This window comes from Ursus americanus, chromosome 8 (genome assembly GCF_024610735.1).
Source record: "Ursus americanus isolate L20-20 chromosome 8, mUrsAme1.1.p, whole genome shotgun sequence".
Lineage (NCBI taxonomy): Eukaryota > Metazoa > Chordata > Mammalia > Carnivora > Ursidae > Ursus > Ursus americanus.
The window spans coordinates 39,683,131-39,699,415 of record NC_142134.1 but is presented as its reverse complement, the minus strand read 5'-3'; the positions used below and the strand labels follow the sequence as shown (position 1 = coordinate 39,699,415).

Here is a 16,285-nt window from a genome sequence, read left to right as displayed (position 1 = left end):
TTTGCTTCTGCTTTCAACCCTTCAGTGACTTGCCATTGCTCATAAAGTAAAGTGGAAGCTCCTCCATAAAGTATTTGGGGCCTTTCATGAACTAATTCCTACCTACCTATCTCATTTGGCTTGGGCTACTATAGCAAAATACCATGGATTGGGTGGCTTAACCAACAGACATTTATTTCTCACAGTTCTGGAGGCTGGGAGTTCCAAGATCAGGGTGCCAGCAGATTTGGTTTTCAGTGAGAACCCTCTTCCTACCTTGCAAATGGCTGCCTTCTTGCTGTGTCCTCATGTGGTGGAAGAGGAAGTTCTGGTGTCTTCTCCTCTTCTTATGGAGGCACTAATCTCAGCAGCAGGGGTCCACCTTCATGACCTCATCTAAACCTAATTACCACTGAAAGGTCTCATCTCTCAATATTATCACATTTGGGGTTAGGGCTTCAACATATGAATTTGGGGAGACACAAGCATTTAGTCCATAACACTACTTCTTCAACTTCATCTCCCCCAACTTCATGACTTATAATTTACACTTAGATCGGAACTGTGTGTTTGTCTTAGCATACCTCATGCTGTTCCATATTTCTACCCATTTGTTCACTTTTTTTCCTTTTGCCTTGAATGTTCCTACTACTTTTCCTTCACATGGATATTCTTACCCTTTTTTTCAGAACTCACCTCAGGCATTATAATTTCTAGGAAGCCTATACCTGATCTCCAAACTGGGTCAGTTTCCCCCTTTTCTGTACCGTCTTAGTACCCTGAGTCGTCCTTAATACCCCGAGTATTCCTCTTGCTCAGCAAATACCCTATTATATTGCCACTATGTGTATGTGTTGTTCTCTCCTAAATATTAAGTGCCTCAAGTACAGAGATATTACTTATATTTTTATGCCTGGTTTCAAACACAGTGCCTGGTCCATGGCAGGCACTCAAGAAATACTTGCTCCTAAACTAACTAAATATATCTTTTTTCATCCCCCAAACCAGTCAGAAATGTTTTCTTTTTTTTTTTTTTAAAGATTTTATTTATTTGAGAGAGAGAGAGAAAGAGATCATGAGCAGGGGGGAAGGGTAGAGGGAGAAGCAGGCTCCCCACGAGCAGGGAGCCTGATGCAGGGCTCGATTCCAGGACCCTGGGATCATGACCTGAGCCGAAGGCAGATGCTTAACCGACCAAGCCACCCAGGTGCCCCCAGAAATGTTTTATTTAAAAAAAACCCTGTGAAACAAACACAAAAAAACCCTTTTAATCAGAAGGTCTGATTAAATTCAGTATTAACTCGAGTTCTAAAAAACCCATTGGGAAAAGCCAACAGGTACATCAGAGAAAAGCAGGCAGCTACTGACAAGTCTTTGGTGGAAAACTAAGTTGCATACTTATACAAGCTGCCCTAATGATTATCAAGCCCAAGTTTTGTTTATCAAAAATAGGTTTCAGGTTGTACCAATATAGACAGTCCCATCAGTACAAAGATGTAACAATGAAGTTTAAGGGTGTAGGAAAAGCCAAATATGATAAAATACACAAATAATCTATAAAATAAGCCTTTTAATCCTAGAAGAAAACGGAGAAACCTCATGGATGTAACACACATAAAATGAGGCTGACGGTATATGGAACAATCCTGAACATTTTCCCAATGACTAAGCCATGGCATAACAGCTAAGGACACTATTAACATGTAGTTTTTACATGTTATATGTGAAAAATAGAGTAATTTTTTTCTGCTCAATTTCCATCTCTTCCTTTTTACCTTTTCCCTAATTTTCTCAAGCAACATTTTTCCTTTGGTTTGACCGGTTGAACTTGTAAAGATTTGGAACCTAAAGTGAGTATCAGTTCTTACTGGACTAGCACTTGGGAAATGCAATCCTAGAAAAGGCAGATTTTTACTGAAGTGGGTTGACAAAGGTAAGCATCCATTTTCAACATGACAATGTCCTCCATGTTAATCAATAGGGTAATGGCTTCTCTTTGCTGGATCACACCAGCCAGCATGGTACTGGCATGCTCCGTAGTGAGGTACTACAGAGCTATGTGCACAAACACCCACCCATTTAAGCTTTCAGTAAATACAAAGCATTTTAAACCATTTCAGTAAAATAAATTAAAAAAATATTGCATATCTATTGGCCTGTTTTGCCTCTTGAACTGGCTTGGAGTGTTGTTCATGACAGAAGACACAACAGTTAATTAATGTTCCTCCTACCTTCCTCCATGGAGTTGCTAGTCCATGCTCCCTAGGTTTCAGTACTTGCTGCTCTTCAAGCCTCAGTGCCTTTTTTGCAGCAATAATTATTCTTCATTAGCATCGCCACTGCCATGGGACCAACACCCCCAAGGATTGGAGTGATGTAACTAGCTTTCTTTCTGACTCTTTCAAAATCCACATCTCCAACCAACTTGGGTTTAGGAGTTATGGGACTTTGAACTCTGTTCCCATGTGGATGGCTGCTGCTCCCTTCTGGATCATATCTGCTGTGATTGGATTTGGACTGTCTGCAGCAGAGACCACAATGTCTGCAAGAATTATATGTTTCTTTAGTTGGTCTTTGGGAGTGTATCAATGAAATATCATAAGAGTGGAATCACCTTCAGGGCATTCCTGTGCCTCACCTGTGTGTAGTAGTGTTGCAATGGGCATTCCAACATTTTTTGACCTCCCACCCACAACCACATTCTTCCGTAGGGATGGAATGCTAGTTCATTTAATTATTTTCCGGACACCCCATGGGGTAGCCAATAACATGGAATACTGGTCCAAACGTGTTCATCCTAAATTAATTACATGAAATCCATCAACATCCTTGTCTGGAGAAACAGCATTGCAGATCTTTCTCTCCTCAGTGTGCTCTGGAAGAGGCAGCAGAACAAGGAGGCCATCTGTGTTACCATCGTTATTTAGATTATTGATTAAATTCAACAGTTCTTCCTCGGAAATTGAAGCTGTTTTCACAATTGTCTCACTGTTGATTCCCACTTCTGCAGCTGCCTTGGTTTTGTTGAGGACGTAGGAGTGACTTGCTGGATTCTCACCAACCAGAACCACACTCAGGTGTGGCCGTTTGTCACCCAATGCCACCCATTCTTCCATCTGCTGCTGTACTTCCTGCTTGATCTCCTGGGCCAGCTTCCTTCCAGAAGTGACAACAACTTTATTTCCAGCTACCAAGAGGTGGAAGGCAATAGCTCTGTGCGGGACAGAGTGGTTGGGTGGCCAGTGTGGACACCAGGGAAGCAGCAGCCATCGCCCACACTGATGTTTGCGTCAGGCTAGATATATCACTTTACTCATGTTGTTAATCTGTGTTAACTACCCGAAACACGCTGAACATTTTGCTGGTATCCATGCCTGTAGTTTACTTTAATTTTCCGCGTTGAGATGCTTCATGTAAACATTATAAATTTAAAATAGTTTTGACATCAGCACTCTTTTTATAGTCTCAACCTTACATTTATAGCATGCATGAGTTTATATGCCGAGACTAATGGGTCCTATTTCAGACACTAAAAAATTTTACTTTAGCTTTATCAGTAGGGCATTGCCCAGTAGATTCTTAAATGTTGACTAATGGCTCGGTGAGAGTAGCTTCAGATGTGGGAGGTTCAGAGTATTGTGTTAAAGGGCAGTTGCTGAGATCAAGGCTAAATGGTGTAGCTTCTGGAGTGTTTATATCATCCATATCCTATAAAGCTGGTTTTGGAGAAGTGAAACATTAGACATTTTAATCAATATTTCTTAGAGTAAATCTCCGAAGAGATGACAGCAAACGAGAACCCATCTTCTGGCAAAAGTGAAAGGAAAGTGAATCATTTTTTTTTCAAAAGAAGTAATGTGTGGAAAATGCTTTTCAACTGTAAAGTGGTGCATAATTGCTTAGTCTTGAAATCACTATGATTGTTATTAGGGCTAGTTTGAAAGTCAATTGCCTGTCTCAGCTCAGCCAAACTACTAGGTCTACCATATTGTCCCATGACTCAAGACAAGCAAATTCCATATGCCATTTGTAATGGACTGTATTACTAGCTATTGTTTCTAGCTAACAGATCTCTTTTTCTCTTATCCCTCTACTCCCCTCCCCTTGTATAAAAAATACCCATGTCTGAACGTCCATTGTCACTTAGGCCTGGCCAAGCTTAATTCTCCTTTTTTAGGTCAGAATAATTTGTTTGGGGATCCAAGCAGAATCAATCATAATCCTTCCCTGGGATTGGAGAGAGACATTCTCTTTTCTACGGATTTTTGAGATGAGCTTTATGATGGGCCAGCTTCCTTGGATGCATTGAGGAAATCCATGGGTAAATTTGTAATACGATAGAATTAGAATAATACACAGAGAAAATCAAAGTTGAGAGATGGGGCAGGTTAGAGAGAGAGAGCTAATAACATAATTTGCGTTACTTGATCCAGTTGTGTCTGAATCTAGTAACCTCTGAATTAATCAGTTTCATGGATTAATTCAACCTTTTATACTTAAACTATTTTTAGTTGGTGTTCCTTCCCTTGCACTGAAAGTCTCTGACAAATATATCATTCTTCTCTAGGATATTTCAGCCACCAATCCCTGTGATCTCATTTTTTTTCTTAGTCCTTATTCCACTTTCTTTCCTTCTTTTCTTTTTCTTTTTAAAAAATATTTTATTTATTTATTTGACAGAGAGAGACAGCGAGAGAGGGAACACAAGCAGGAGGAGTGGGAGTGAGAGAAGCAGGTTTCCTGCTGAGCAGAGAGTCTGATGCGGGGCTTGATCCCAGGACCCTGGGATCATGACCTGAGCCAAAGGCAGCTGCTTAATGACTGAGCCACCCAGGTGCCCCCTTATTCCACTTTCTAATTGCATGATAGTTTGGTGGTTAAGTATAAGGACACCGAACTAGATTACCTGAACTTGAATCTTGGCTTTTTTGCTTATTAGATATATAATCTTGGGCAAGTTATTTAACCTCTTTAAGCTTATTTCTGTATCAGTAAAATGAAATAATTGATTATATCCACTTTTGTTAAGGATTAACTGAGTTAGTGGTTGTAAAGTGTTTAGAAAAGGGCCCGATGCCTGGTACTGTTTCAGTAGATGTTAGCTATTTTAGTATTGGATTCTAAAACAGAGAAAAGATAAAAATATTTTATGTTTGTCTTTATTGTCTCATTTAAAATTGTTATATATTTTTTTATTTTAATGTTTTTTTATTATGTTAGTCACCATACAGTACATCCCTGGTTTCTGATGGGTAGTAAGGAGGGCACGTATTGCATGGTGCACTGGGTGTTATACACAACTAATGAATCATCGAACTTTACATTAAAATTGTTAGATTTTAAAGGATAAAGAGCTTGCGTTTTTGGCTTGCGTAGATTATGGCACCTAGCGTTGTGATAAGCATTGCCCTAGTTTACTTGTTCCCGTGCTACATAGTCAGTATAGGAACCTGTCATTCATAGCCTTCTTCCTGATTTGCTTGCCTTGATCCATTTCTTGGTATACTTAACTTCTCTTTTGACCTCATTATTTTCTACTTGACTCAAGGCTCTTGCTTAACTGTTCTTTTCCTTTTCTTGACTATGATTTTTATTCTACTTCTTATGATACTATTTCAACCCACCACCCTTCTCATTAAAACCCTTAATGAGAAGGGTTCTTATTAGGCTTATCCAACCCCCGTGAGCATAGTCAGGGCAACATTCAATAAATATTTACGATTAAGAAATTGTAGAACACAGCCCAAGCTTACAGTGAAGGGGAATTAACTACAAACTGATTGTATGACCTAAAATAGACTCGTGAAACTTGTGTTTCTCAAACGCTGTTATTTGCTGCGTGGTGTCTTCTGCAACCATTAATTTTCCTTAGTGGTAAGTAATTTGAAAGTATTTTTATATTAAAATAAACAAGGATGTATTATTGAATATAAAACAAAATTTACATGGTTTTAGAAAATGAAAACATACTAAAGAAATGTCTTCATTTTTCTGTGTTGGGCCTAAGGACTCAAGTACCTTGGGAATGTAAGTGGTGGGATATAAGTTATTGTTCTTTGTTGCTAAAGATACCTCTGTGAAGACATTTGAGAAGAACAGTACAGTACTGTAGATTTCCTTTGTCAATGTTAGATGGGCTCATGTTCACAACAGTCAGAACTTAGTAATAGCTACTATTTCTTATATGCCCAAAACCCTGCTGCACATTTTACAATAACATATAATTTGATATTCACAGCAAGTCTTTTTTGCAGAGAGGAAACTGAATGTTAAAAAAGTTAAATAACTTGAGTGAGGTCTCATAACTATTTTGTGTTGTGACTTGGAGTCAAATCCAAGTCTGTAAAGCTCAACTGTCGTGCACAGCCTATGAGAAATAATTCAGAATAACCTTATTCAGGATGATTTATGGACAAGTGAAAACATCAGCTTCCTTCAGTAAGGGCCAGCTTGAGGTCTTACAGGAACTTCCAGATAAAAGGAAGAAGGGAGAGAAAGAAAGCAGAATGTGTATGTGTGTGTGCTTATATGTATATGTATATAAGCCTATATATAAACACACACACGTGTATATATGTATATAAAACAACTGGCTTGAATTGTAAAATATCCCCATATCTGAAAATTGAAGTGATTACCATTGTACCTTCTGCCAATTCAGTTTTAAAACCAGCTAGCTTTTGTTCCAGGAAAGGATGCTGTGGGATTTGCTTTGTGTAAGTCATGTTCTGTTCGGCCTCAAGCACACTTTGGTGAATATAATGAATACCGTCATCTTGATGGACAGTTTTCCGTGAACATTGTCCCCCAGGATTACATTTCTTCAACTAAAATCATTGGAGAAGGTCAAATAGCCTGCTTTATTGTACATTATTTACAATAGAAAATTTATTAAATTCTTTTCCTAAAACTCTTTGATAGAGCTGTTTACCATCATCACATCTTCCTTCTCTTTTTTTTCCTTTGCAAAGGTTGACTTGGCAAGAATTTTATTTCACTTTACTACACTATGGACCTTTGTTGCATGTTCTCCTTTATTTTGGCAAGTGAACCATTTTGTCTATTTGACTTAAAATGGTCCACTATACTGTGTGATAGACAGCAAGAACACGGGCTAGCATATTTTCTGTTTAGACGCTTGATCCTCATTGATCTACATATGCAAAGCTTAATGAAAACTTGTAAGCGTAAAAGCTCATCTGAGTTTCTAATGTTAATATTGATTCTGTTTGTGAATGCTAGAGCAGAGAGTCAGACTGTTTCTCAGAGTATTCCATGGAACACATATTAGTATCCCAAGATGCTTGTGCAAAGGGCTTCAGTGGTCAAATGAGTTGTGGAAATGCTGTATAAATATATCTTGTCTAACATCATAGTATGTAAATGTCTCATTTTGCAGTTAAAAGAATAACTAACTTTGTTTAACCCAGGGTCTTCTGAACTTATTTGTTTGGGTTTGCAAATACTGGTTCTCAACTTTCCGTGGCACTATTGTTTCTTGAAACATGCTTTGGGAGATACTTACCAGTACCTACTGGCTTTGAAGTCAAGTTGAAACTGGGTTAGAATTTAGCTCTATTATTTGGGTAACATATTTGTCCTTCCTGAGTCAAAGATGCCTCTTTTGGGGAATATATTTACTTCACAGAATTGCTGTTAAATTAAGCAAGTTAACACATCTAAAGTAAATAAGATACTTGGCATATATTTTAGTTCATCTGCTTCTTAATCTTTGCCTTCATTTTCTTCAAGCAGCTGTTGTAATTTCGTTTTATGAATTCTTCTTCAATAATTGATCTAGAAAGGTGCTCTAGACCTAAATTCATCTGAAGTAAATGTGCCCTTCTCTTGACTATATATTCAAGTATCAAACACAAAATGCATTCCCACTACAGTGATTACTCTGCTTAAAAACAAAGATAATAGGGGCGCCTGGGTGGCACGGTCATTAAGCGGCTGCCTTCGGCTCAGGGCATTATCCCAGAGTTCTGGGGTTGAGCCCCACACAAGGCTCCTCCGCTAGGAGCCTGCTTCTTCCTCTCCCACTCCCCCTGCTTGTGTTCCCTCTCTTGCTGGCTGTCTCTCTGTCAAATAAATAAATAAAATCTTAAAAAAAAAAAAAAACAAAGATAATAAATAGTCCCCTTTTAATGCAGATGTGAAAAACATATGGTTCCAGGGAAGGGAGTGCAGGATACAATCTCTGGGTTTTGCACCTGACATTAAGTTCCTCAGGTGGCCAAATGCTAGGATTATCAGAGAAAACTAAAGAAAGTCCTTTTAAACCTGTGTGAATCAGCATAGAAGTAATAGATAATCCTGGTATATATGTCTGAATAGGGTACTATCATTAGAAAAAATGAAAAAAAACTCTAGCAATAGCCTGATAGGTTCTGAGCTAGCAGTTTTGCCTTTGGATAATGATTGTGATTGCCATCTACCCTGAGTATCTCAACCTGCTGAATTATTGGCCTTAGAAACAACCAGGCTGTAAAAATAAAACTAGAAGGACTATACTACCATTTGTAAAACTGCTTGTGGTTCTGGTTGTTTGCCTTCAAGAAAAACCTAAAGAAAAAAATTCCAGATAAACAAATATACCTTGTTTATGGTGCTGTTTGAGAAATAATTCTAGGTGACCTGAGCGGCAAGTGTTGGCTCATTATGCCTCTGTGATACTGAAAGGGGGTGCAGGTACCAGAAGGAAAATAATAATAATTTGCATCTGGAACACAAATAGAATTCTGAGAATGCTGCATTGAGGTTCCCATCAGTTCATACAGAAGCAGACTCCAGTGCACAATGTATTCACCTCACATCAGTTGCCTCCACTGTTTTCTGCCTCTCTCTGTTCATCTCTAGGTCTTAACTCCCTTGGAAGAAGGTGTCAGTTTAAGATAATCCTTGGGAGGGCTCACCTAGCAGATTTAAGTTTTCCAAAGTTAATCAGAATGGTGCATGTATGAGACAAATCAACTTTGCTCTTACTAAATTGTAGTCTTTTTAATAGCACAACCTTGGAGTGTTACTATGCCGGAAATCCCACTATTTTCCACTGAGGAGGAGAGAAAGTGATAAAAAGTGTGAGAAGGGAAGAAATCTTATCTTTCTAGTCCTTATGAATCCCCTTAATGTTTATCCTATTGCCTGAACATTTGCTTTTGATCAACTCATTTACACACTTTTCCTCTTTAATAGAGAGAAAATATCAGGGATTATGAGGAATTTATGGTGATGTGTGGTCACTGAGATGTAGTTTAACTGACAGTGCTGGCTTTGGATTCAGCTAGATCTTGCTCCGAGTACAGGCTCTACCACTTACTGGCTATGTCTCTTGATCTTTGAGATGTAGTTTTCTCGAATTAGGTACGGACACAGTGCTGTAATGGACATTATACTTGCTTTTCCAGCATCTATTCTGCTCCCTGGGAGTAGGCTTGACATCATTCCCAGCTCTGTGCATAGCCTGTGTTTGACATAAGGCAGTAGTATCCCTTGCCACAAAGATTGGTTCAGGGATGAGCAATGACATGAGCCTAAGTCAGTGCATGGCATTGCACTGGCCTCTGTGATTGGTTAAGGTTGGTCCTATCAGAACTATGTAAAACTCATTTGCATAAGATACACACTGTTCTTGCTCTGATTGGTGTGGTATATAGTTGAAAAGTCTGAGATTCTATAGCAACTTTTTTACTGCCATGGAAGATAAAGCTAGTATACAGAAGTAGAAAGTGAATGGCAGGAAATAGAGACTGAGCTTGATCATATACTTCCAAAGCTTGTCCTACCTCTGGAATTTCTAGTTACCTGGGTGAACAGATTCCCTTTTGTTTAGTCCAATTTAAATCATGCTTTTGTTATTTGCAAAATAAGGAATCCTATCTTATAAGTATATTGTATCTGACATGTCTGTCACATAGTGACAATCAATATGGAGTAAAATAGAGAAAGGGGGAGGGAAAGTATTGCAGTGAGGGTGCTGAATAACTACAACTGAAGTCAGGATGGGCTGACTAAGAAAGCAGTCTTGAAACAAAGACCTGAAGGAGGCAAGTGAACAAGATGTAAGATCATCTGGGAGCCAAGTGTTCCTGGCAGATGTAAGAGCAGATACAAAGGCCTGAGGTAGGGCTCTGCCTGGTGTGTTCTATGAACAGGAAGGAGGCCAGCATGAGTGGACTATGGGGAACAAATTGAGAGTAGGTGATAAAGTCAGAAAAGTAATGTGAGTTAGGTATATTGTGAAAGGTCAGGAAACCATTGTAGGGATATTGGATTTATTCTAAGTTAGAGGGGAGCCCACTGAAGAGTTACGAGTAGAGAAGTGACGTGGCATGATTTAAAGGATCATATGGGTATAGTTTTGAGTATAGACTGGGTGAGGTGTATGCTAGTGGCAGATTGAGGAATGGCAGAAGCCAGAAAGCCAGTTAGGAATTGATTACAGAATCCGGGGAAGATAAGATAGTCTCTTAGGCCAGGATGGTAGAGTAGAGGTTCTAAGAAGTGGACAGAGTCTGACTGTATTATGATGGTAGATTTTAGATGATTCACTGTTGGATTGAATGTGGGGTGTGAGATTAATAGTAAACAAGGATGACACCAAAGATGCTTTTTGTACGGTAGGGCTGTGATAGTTAATGAAATAATTCATAAAGGCCTGGCACATAATAGGCTGTTGACTGGTAGTTGTACAATAATAATAAATATTTACTAGCATTGTCAAAGACTTTGGCAACCCTATAGACATAAAGGCAGCAACAGATATCTTTAATAATAAATAACATTAGTAAAATATAATGTCTTTTTGTATATTTTGTCATTGAAGCCTTAGAAAACCCTGAGATAGGTATTTTTATTACCACTTTGTAGAGGGAAAAACCAGGGATGTGATGGGTAAATTGGTTTTGGTCATGGTTCAATAGAAATGGTTATCTCATTTCAAATCTGGGTCTTGTGACTCCAAATACAATTCTGCTTTCACTATAGCATTCTGCTGGCCTTCCTGTTCAAAGGTGACATTTTTCTGAGCTCATTTTTAGGTTGAGTGGTAGAATTGAGAGCAATCCATATTTTTTCTTACTGTGACATACCTTTATAGGCAAACCACATTAAGGGTTTTCACATGTGGCTTTGTAGAGGTATTATCATAATGAATAACAACTGGATTAATTAACCCTTAGTAAGTGCCAGGCATTGGTATTATTTGCATTATTACGTGAAGTACTTCACTTTAGTTTCCCAGAAACTTTCTGAGGCAGTAAATCAATCATGGTCCAATCAGGAGTTAGAAATCACACCAGTAATTTCATCTAAAGAATTATTATTATTATTTTTTTTTAAAGATTTTATTTATTTATTCGACAGAGATAGAGACAACCAGCGAGAGAGGGAACACAAGCAGGGGGAGTGGGAGAGGAAGAAGCAGGCTCATAGCAGAAGAGCCTGATGTGGGGCTCGATCCCATAACGCCGGGATCACGCCCTGAGCCGAAGGCAGACGCTTAACCGCTGTGCCACCCAGGCGCCCCTCATCTAAAGAATTATTAAACTAGCAAAAGGTGATTAACTACTAAAAGGGGTAAAAGAGGCCATTAAAAAATAGAGGGAAGATGAGGGACTTGGCAAGATGGAAGAGTAGGAGGACCCTGAGCTCACCCTGTTCCACATTTACAACTAGATATCATCCACATCCAAGTCAATAAACTGGAGAGCAATCCAAAGACTGGCAGAACAAACTCCACAACTAAATATAGAGAAGAAGCTGCATCTGAAAGGTTATGAAGTTCAGAAAAGTAGAGGGAGGCTGTCCCCAGGAGGGAGGGAGTTGTGTGCACAGAGAGAGAAATGGGCTCTCAGACCAGGGAGCTCACACATGGTAGACTAATCCCTGTAACATTTGGATTTAAAAACAGGAGGGGTTGAATTTTGTGAGTTTGTAAAACTGGTGGGACTTGGAACTTGGAGCTTTAAAAGTCAACTGACTCAGCACTGGGCTAGCCTGGAGGGCAAGTGATAGTTGGGTTGCTGTTCTTAAAGAGATAGCAGCTTGTGTGGAGAGGCAACATAACAAGAGCAGTTTATACAACACGGGGGGCAAACAGGAGACAGATCTGTTCACACTGATTTCTGAGTGTGTTGGGGGACAGATGCCTTTTGTCTCCCCCAAACCCCCAGTATAAACACAGGGCCATCTCTGGGAGGTGGGACTGCACAGACACTTGCTACCTAACCTACTAGCAGTGTGCCATGCTAAGTTCTCTTAAGGATTCACCCACTTCAAGCCTGCTAGTCTAGGCCCTGAGCTCAGGGCAAATTTTGTTAAAGCTGCACGTGGCCCTGCCCACACCCCACCCAGCCATTAGGTGCACAGTTGTTATCCTGCACCGTGTGCACTGCACAGCCACCATGACTTGCCCAGCCTCAGGCCCCCAGACATCCTTGCCCAATGGGCCTGGCCGTGCCCAGCAGTCACTACCTGCCATGTTCAGCCTTGCTCCCTGGCTACCCTGGTGCATAGCCCCCGGACTCCACAGTGTTTTTGGGGGTCCAGCATAGGAGTACTCCAAAGTTCCCCAGTGGGCATGCCCTGTCAGAGCTGGTCTGTCTGGATCCCACTAATACCACAGAGAATAAGCACAGCACAGCCCGCAATAGACAGAGAGTGAGTGTAGATGACTGCACTGAAAGGAAAAGTGATTCAGACCAAGAGCACTCTTCTGAAGTACCAGGTTCTGGTGAACAGGAGACACTGCACTCTAGGGCACTCTAGGACCTCTTCTTTATAAAGTAACTACTTTAAAGAGCAGAATATATAGCTGACTTTCTTAACACATAGAAATAGATATAGAGATGTGGGCAAAATGAGGAAATAAAAATTTATCCTAAATGAAAGAACAGGACGAGGCAATGGCCAGAGATCTGAGCAAAACAGATACAAGTAACATGCCTGAGAGAGAATTTAAAACAATGATCATAAGGATATTCACTGGACTTGAGGAAAGAGTGGAAGACATGAGTGCAACCCTTAACACAAAGATAAGGAATAGCATAGCAGAAAAAAGGGGCTCAATAAATGAAATGAGACACGTGTTTGATGGAATGAACAGCAGGATAGAAGAAGCAGAGGAACAAATCAGTGACTTGGAAGACAGAGTAATGAAAAGTAATCAAGCTGAACAGAGAAAAAAAGAACTGTGCAAAATGAGAATAGATTTAGGGAATTCAGTGACTCCATCAAATGTTAATAACATTTGTATTACAGTAGTCCCAGAAGAAGAAGAGAGAAAGGGGGCAGAAAATTTATTTGAAGAGATAATAGCTAAAAGCTTCCCAAATCTGGGGAAGGGAACAGACATTCAGATCCAGGAGGAACAGAGAACTCCCAACAAAATTAGTAAAAGCAGACCCACACTGATGTGTTATAATTAAATTGGCAAAATATAGTGATAAAGGAAAAATTTTGAAAACCACAAGACAAAAGAAGGAAGTAACTTACAAGGGAAAACCCATAAGGCTGGCAGGAGATTTTTTCAACAGAAACTTTGCCAGCAAGAAGGGAGTGGCATGATATGTTTGAAGTGCTGAAGGGGAAAAAATCTGCATCCAAGAATATTTTATCTGGCAAGGCTATCATTCAGAATAGAAGGAAAGATAGTTTCCCAAACAAATGAAAACTAAAAAGTTCATGACCACTAAGCCCTGCAAGAAATATTAAAGGGTACTCTTTGAGTGGAAAGGAGAGACCAAAAGTGACAGCATAAAAGTAGGAAACACAAAAACAGTAAAAATGATTATTTATGTAAAAAATCAGTCAAGGAACTCAAAAAGTAAAAAGATATAATATATAATAACATTTACCCAAAATGTGGGGAGTAGAGGAAAAAAGAATGGTTCAAATTTAAATGACCATCAACTTATATAGACTGCTATATATAGAAGAAGTTATATACAAACTTACTGGTAACCACATATCAGAAACCACTAATAAATATGCGAAGTATAAAAAAGAAATCCAAATATATCACTTAAGAAGATCAGCAAACCATGAAAGAGAAAAAGACAAAAAAGGATCAGAGAACATCTTCAGAAACAATAACTAAACAGGTAAATGCCAATAAAATGGCAATAAATACATATCTGTCAATAATTATTTCGAATGTAAATGAACTGAATGCTCTTATCAAAAGACAAGGTGACAGAATGGATGAAAAAACAAGACCCATCTATATGCTGCCTACAAGAGACTCATTTTAGGCTTAGAGACAGCTGCTGATTGAAAGTGACAAGATGGAGAAATATGTATTATGCAAATGGATGTCAAAAGAAAACCAGAGTAGCAATACTTATTTTGGACAAAACAGGCTTTAAAACAAAGACTGTAACAAGAGTAAAAAGAAGGACACTATATAATAATAAAGGGAGCAATTCAACAAGAAGGTATAATAATGTAAATATTTATGTACCCAACATAGGAGCACCCACACGCATAGAACAGTTAGTAACAAACATAAAGGAACTAATCAATAATAATACAAAAATAGTAGGGAACTTTAACACCCCACTAACATCAATGGACAAGTCATCTAAACAGAAAATCAATAAGGGAACAGTGGCTTTGAATGACACACTGGACCAGATGGATTTAACAGACATATTCAGAACATTTCATCCTAAAACAGAAGAATACACATTCTTTTCAAGTGTACATGGAACACTGTTCAGAATATATCACATATTATGTCACAAAACAAACCTCAACAAATTACAAAAGATTGAAGTCATGCTATGCTTCTTTTCTTCCTTTCTTCCTCCCTCCCTCCCTTCCTTTCTTTCTTTCTTTCTTTCTTTCTTTCTTTCTTTCTTTCTTTCTTTCTTTCTTTCTTTCTTTCTTTTTAATGTTTATTTATTTATTTGAGAGAGAATGTGAGCTGGGGGGAAGGGCAAAGGAAGAGAGAATCTTTAAGCAGGCTCCACAGTCAGTGGATCTCAGGAGCCTGAGATCATGACCTGAGCTGGAATCAAGAGTTGGATGCTCAACCGACTGAGCCACACTGGCACCCCTACCCTGCATCTTTTCTGACCACAATGCTATGAAACTAGAAATCAACTAAAAGAAAAAATCTAGAAAGACCAGAAATACATGGAGGTTAAAAAACATGCTACTAAACATTGAATGGGTCAACCAGGAAATAAAAGAAGAAATAAAAGTACATGGAAACAAATGAAAATGAAAATACAATGTCCAAAACCTTTGGGATATAGTAAAAGTGATTCTAAGAGGGAAGTTTATAGCAGTATGGGCTTAATTCAAGAAGGAAGAATCTCAAATAACCTCAACCTAAAGGAACTAGAAAAAGAACAACAAACAAAGCCTAAAGCCAGCAGAAGGAAGGAAATAATAAAGATTAGAGCAGAAATAAATGATACAGAAACTAAAAGAACAATAGAACAGATCAATGAAACCAGGATCTGGTTCTTTGAAAAAATGGACAAAATTGATAAACCTCTAGCTAGACTCATAAAAAAAGACTCAAATAAATAAAATCCCAAATGAGAGGGAAGAAATAAAAAACCAACACCACAGAAATATAAGAATATTATGAAAAATCGAATGCATAGAAGTCAAACTCAGTACACGGGAAACAAATAATCAAATCAAAAAATGGGCAGAAGATATGAACAGACACTTTTCCAATGAAGACATACAAATGGCTAACAGACACATGAAAAAGTGTTCAAAATTATTAACCATCAGGGAAATTCAAATCAAAACTACATTGAGATACCACCTTACGCCAGTTAGAATGGCAAAAATTGAAAAGGCAGGAAACAACAAATGTTGGAGAGGATGTGGAGAAAGGGGATCCCTCTTACACTGTTGGTGGGAATGCAAGTTGGTACAGCCACTTTGGAAAACAGTGCAGCGGTCCCTTAAAAAGTTAAAAATTGAGCTACCTTATGATCCACTACTGGGTATTTACCCCAAAGATACAGACGTAGTGAAGAGAAGGGCCATATGCACCCCAATGTTCATAGCAGCCTTGTCCACAATAGCTAAATCGTGGAAGGAGCCGAGATGCCCTTCAAAAGATGACTGGATTAAGAAGATGTGGTCCATATATACAATGGAATATTACTCAGCCATCAGAAAGAACGATTTCACAACATTTGCTGCAACATGGACGGCACTGGAGGAGATAATGCTAAGTGAAATAAGTCAAGCAGAGAAAGACAATTATCATATGGTTTCACTCATTTATGGAACATAAGAAGTAGGAAGATCGATAGGAGAAGAAAGGGAAGAA

General features: G+C 38.8%; 1 pseudogene; it reads right to left on the bottom strand.

The window, feature by feature from the left end:
* Window positions 1-2,108: 2,108 nt before the first annotated feature.
* On the bottom strand, window positions 2,109-3,249 carry LOC123804019 (bifunctional methylenetetrahydrofolate dehydrogenase/cyclohydrolase, mitochondrial pseudogene; annotated as a pseudogene).
* Between the last annotated feature and the right edge of the window lie 13,036 nt (window positions 3,250-16,285).